A 6,000-nucleotide genomic window follows, 5' to 3' on the forward strand; every position below is an offset into this window, starting at 1 on the left:
TGGAGTTAGTAAGTAAGAACCCTCACACTGGGTGAGGATTCTGAATTTTCTTCCACAGAAGTTCTTTCATTATGCTGGGTTTAACTGATTTAAATTTTAGACTATATGATACTTATTTTGCACCATATTCTGGTTGGGTAGATTGCATTCAGGCCTAATTTGTGCTTGGCTGGTACAATCCAGAAGAGCAAATAAATGGTGATAGCACACTCTGATATCCATCACTCCAACCATGTAAGTTGTCTTTAAACATGATTACTCTGTAGGACATTGTAGACATCACTTTGCATCCCATGACTATCAATAATGCTTTGGTGCTTTGACAAGGCAAGTGTTTGTAGGTCGCAGCCTACCATACAGCACTGCTATCTGGTTTGCTAACAACATATTGGGGATATTCAGAAGGCTGACCTGGGAATGCATTCTGCCAGTTGTGTGACATTGTCATTGTGGTATATAAATCACATTTTCTTGCTTTCTGTTTGCTGACTTAATTTTGCTTTAAGCCTTCCAGCTTGAGTTTGTATCTTCCTTTGCCCAAAACTTATTTACAGTATGCTTCTGAGTGCCCCCTTTCTATAAACAGGCCTGTAAATCTTGTTCATATCTCATCACATTTGCGGTGCATTCAAAAACTAAGGTCAAATGTTAGGTGCTGTCTTCTAAGGAAGTTTGTTTACTTTTCTCTCTCTGACTTTAAAGTGAGAGAATTTATGTGGCAATCTTGCAGGATACTGGGGGCAGGAAAGAGTTTTTTCTAGCATATGACAACATTTAAATTAACTGTGTAAGAATTTCAGAATATATAAAATTAGAAACACAAATTAAGCACATTTTTTGTTGTTTCTGAAGTGTATAGGAAACAAATACTTTCATATGATCAAAACATATCATTACACTAGATCAGGGTTCTGCAAAGTCGGTCCTGGAGAGCCGGGTCCATGCCAGATTTTTAGCATATTCACATTTAGAAAAATGTATATTTCTGAAACATTTTTTTCTAAATGTGGATATGCTAAAAATCTGGCATGGACCCAGCTCTCCAGGACCGACTTTGCAGAACCCTGCACTATATGATGACATTTTCACACATTTTTGTCTGTGGACTGTATAGTTTTATTAGTAAAACTGTATGTCTGTGCAAATATAATGGTCATTTTAATTGATAATGTGTTGTTTGTAATGGCAGTATGCTACCACACCATGAATACTCCACTCTACGCCACTCCACTCTACTCTGCAGCACTCCACACCACTGCACTCTACTCTGCATCACTCCACTTTACACCATTTTACTTGGCACAACTCTGTTCTATGCTACTCTACTCTACGTCACTTCACACTATGCCACTCTACTCTACTCCACTCTACTATATGCCAAAGCACTCTTCTCCACTCTACTCTACACCACTGCACTCTTCGCCACCGAACTCTACACCCCTCAAGTCCAGGCCACACCAATCTACAGTGCACAACCCCAATCTATGCCACTGTACTCTACGTCACTCTGCAACACTGTACTCTAAGCCACTGCTCTCTATGGAAATACACTCTACCCCAATAACCTTTACTCTGTAACACTCATTTCTATGTTCCTGCGCTCTATGCCAATCCACTGTACACCACTCTAATCTAGTCTGCACCTCTGCACTCTATGGCCCTGCACTCTACACCACTATACTCTATGACATTACACTCGATGTCTCTCCACGCAATTGCACTCTAACTTGCCCCACTCTACTCAATGCCGCTTTACTCTTCTCTGAAACAATCTGCTCTACACCACTGCAAACTGCTCGACTCTACTCCACTCCACGCCACTCATCTCTCTGACACTGCACTCTAATCCACTGAACTCTTAAACACTGCATTCTACGCCAATGCACTTTACACAACTGCACTCTGTCACTGCACTCTACGCCACTGCATTCTTCTGTGCATCACTGTACTCTACACCGCTGTTCTCTACACCACTCTTCTCCACTCTACCCTGCTGAACTCTGACACTCCATTCTTTAACAGTGAACTCTCCGCCACTGAACTCTATGCCACTCTACTCTGCACTACTCCACTCTACGCTACTCCACTCTATGCCACTGCACTTTATGCTACTGCACTCTATGGCACTATACTCTACTCTGCACCACTCTGCGCTACTCTACTCTGCACCTCTCTATACCACTACACTCTATGCCACTCTGCTCTGCACTCTATCCCACTGCATTCTATGCAACTCAAGTCTACTTTGCGCCACTACACTCTGCGTCACTCAACTCTACGCCACTACACTATGCACCACTCTATGCCACTCTGTTCTGTGCCACTGCACTCTACACCACTGAACTCTGTGCCACTGTATTCTACACCACTCTGCACCACTCTACTTTGCACCACTTTACTGTGCCCCTTTCTACTCTGTGGTACTCCGCTCTGTGCCCTCCACGCCACTCCACTCTGCACAACTCCACTCTACAATGCACCTCTCTAATCTACACCAATGCATTTGCTGCTGGATTCATACTCCGGTATAGCGAAGCATTAAATTACACCTTTACATGACTCCAATTGTCATTGGCCCGTTGTATCTGTATTACCTGTAGTAACTGGTTTGCCTCCGCAGTGTAAATTGGCCCATAGAGGGGTCCAGTGGTGGATAGGTTGCCTCTGTCACCGATATCTTTGTTGCGACTTGGGTAAGGAGTGGCTTCACAGATGGTTGTTAGCACTCCCCCCATGCTTCTGACTTTCTTTCTCATTCCTGTTCTTTACCAGGCCAGTTTAACGTTGTTGACAGTTCAGATAATTGTTTTGCACCCACCCTAGGCGGTGCTTCGGTGACTTTCAGTTCTTGGTCGGAGGTAGCAGGTGCTGCTGTTTGGGTGCCTGAGTCCATACTTTTGGCCTTTGGTCATTTTTTGCTGTGATCAGTTCTCTTCGCCCTGTCTCCTGCTTTCAGAGGGTTCACAAGGAACGTCTTGATTCCTCCTTTGTGTAAACACTGTGTAAAGAGCATGTTATATGTGTGTCTAGTTTTTGGACCTTTCTTGTTTAATTTCTTTAAGCACTTTTTATTTTTCCTTGAACGAGCTTTTTATTTTTCCTTGATATGCTTTCCCATTGATACTCCTTAATTGTGTAATTAGTTGTCTCTGGGGGTACTTTAATATTATCCTCCTGTGGAATTGTGACTTCCTGTGGTTCCATGGAGCGAGAGGTGTTGCAGTCTCTTCTTGTGTTGTTGGGTAAGTTATCCTTACTTGTTCTGATTGTAGCTTGTTATGATCCAAATTGATTCAGATTTTGATTCTGATTCCCTATCTTCAGGATGCATATTTGTGGTTCAGGCACTGTGATGTTCTCAGGGCCACTGAGTGACCCTTCCAATTCACATTTAGGCCCATAGTTATACTTTTTTAGCGCCACATTTTCGCCGCTTTTTGATGCAAAACGGCGCAAACTTGTTGCGACACAAAATGACGCAAATGCAGTGCAAAAAAAATATAAATGCGGGCCTTAGTTTGGTCTCTTTTATTTGAGGGGATAGTGGCAGCTTCCTCTCTTAAGTCTTGAATCAATGCTGTCAAGATTTCTGGCAGTCTGGCAGTATTCGAGAGATGGCTCTGAGTCCATTGATGCCCTCTTATTGTGAAGAGGTATAAATGGGAATATCATTGCTGTCATTGAGCTTTCATCATACCTTGGACTGTACTTCCTGGAAGGCAATCTGGAAGATATCAGTGGCTGCAGGAAGTCTTAAGTTTAACCACTTGAATCTTCAGAGACCTGTGTGTCTGGAAAATATGGCAATACAACTAGAGTCTTTGTGCAACTTTACGATTGCCAAACTGAAGTTTATTTTTTAGATCCTCAGGCTCCCTTGATTTCCACAGAATGCCGTTTATGGGAAGAGTGTTGTGCTTCTCCAGCTTTTTCACTCGATTTGGGTTTCTGATGTCTATGAATATTCTGATTTCAACTTCCTGCATCACCTTTTTGAAGTCAGCTACAGATGAGACATAGAGGATAGGCCCCATCACTGATCAGAGCCACTTCTTTGAAGCTTTTAACGTGTGTGCCGACCCTAGGCCCATCCTCACTTTAAAGAGCGTGTACCAACTTACTTGCTTTACCTACCACAATAGTGTTCCTATTAGAGTCCTCCCTCTTTAGCAATAACCCTTCTATGGGGGTCAAGAAGTATGTTGTCATATCACTTCTGTAGAAGCTCTTCCTTTACCCTGCACATTTAGGCTTCCTTTCACTTAGTTCATCAAAGCTCTTATTGCCTTCAACACGTGCCAGTCACCTCTCTGCTCACTTGTCACTGACACAAGCCTGAAATTACAGTCTTGTACTCATAAACAAAGCATCACCATTAATTCGCGCCCTCCTGGATCTGCTGACCATCTTTGACATCATCTTGAAACTAATCTTTCTGAACTACCCGGCAATGTTCATGGGGCTCTCAGTCTTTAGCCTGGAGGACTGCAGTTACTTCTTCAACCATATGCAGGAGCATCATCCCAGTCCCTTGTAGGGAACTCTAATTCTCGCCACTGTCACTTCTCCTATTTAACATTTACATGCTGTATGTCATGAGGCTCTTAAGGTTCCTCGGGCCTACCTTGAATTCCTATAACCAGAACACTTATACCAACTTGTATCTCGGTCGCGCTGTCAGGTAAGAATCGCATCAGAGTTCTTTTAGATGTCACAGGAAGGACTAGTGTTATTGGTGTTACTGGTTTATAAGACCAGTGATGCCTTTTTGTGCCTCAGCTATCTGCCCAGACCCTTTTAGTCTGCCCAAACCCTCAGATTTCAAGATAATTGTCTGACTTGAATATGTTTTAAGACAGCTCCCACTGTTAATTACCATCCAGAAAGAAACTTTCTATCAAAGCATCTGCTTTTCAAAATACCTTGCCTCAATTTCCTGAAAACATCATACCGCACACAATTTGTTATGTTTGTGATCCATCTGTCACCCATTACTGTTCAGGCAACTTGGTGCAGCAAGTCAATTAGTTACACTCTTGTTCTTGGTCAGATGGCTTGAGAAGACAATTACTTTTATTGACCTCTGTACAAGGGCCTAGCCTTCTTGTTTAATAACACGCCCTTGCAAAGCCTTTACTAAATTAAAAACAGACAGAGCAGCAATGGGCTGCACCTTATATCTTAAAACTTGAATAGACACAATTTTCAAATTAAATAGCACTATGAGGTTGAGGAAGTAGTGAAGTAACTGCTTACAGGTCATGGTTTGGAAAGACAGGGAGGAATGTCGATGGAGGAGCTATTTTGAAAGTGTGGGAGTCTTCTCGAAGCAAGAGTGGAAGAAGTTGAGAGGAAGGTGGATCAAAGGTGAGTGGCAGGAGGGTAGCTCAAGGAGTAGAAGTCAATGATTTGATTTGATTTGAAATTGTTAGAGTGCACGAATACCTGAAGGCGTCTTGGTGCTAAGGAACCTATAACAGATTGAAAAAATCTACAGGGTTAAAGTGGGGGCGAAAACGAGATTTCAACTGTTTGATAAAGCTGAGAAGGTCCAACTAGCTTTTTATATGTAGAGGCAGTTTGTTCCATAGCTGGCAGGTATAAAACACAAAGCTACGGCCTCCTCAAGAACCTTTCTTTATTCTGGAGACAAAAACTGAATATGAGGCAGCGGACCGCAACCTTTTTGGTAGGTACCACCTAAATTTCTTAGGGGTATAGTTGGGTCCTGCACAGTGCAAGGGTTTGTGAGTCGAGCACAGTGCCTTAAAAACTACCCTTTTCTTTACAGGAAGCCAGTGAAGCTCTACCAAGGCATTAGACATGACTTGTGTTTTGGGAGTTTTTTTAAGAAGGTGGGAGGCTGCATTTTGCAGCAAATGGATCTTTTTGAGTTCCATTTGTTGAATGCCCATAGAAAGGCAATTACAATAATCAATCCTGGATAGGACCAGGGCAATAACCACCGATTTTTGAAGTTGAAACGGAATGAAAAGCTTA

Source organism: Pleurodeles waltl, chromosome 7 (genome assembly GCF_031143425.1).
Source record: "Pleurodeles waltl isolate 20211129_DDA chromosome 7, aPleWal1.hap1.20221129, whole genome shotgun sequence".
Lineage (NCBI taxonomy): Eukaryota > Metazoa > Chordata > Amphibia > Caudata > Salamandridae > Pleurodeles > Pleurodeles waltl.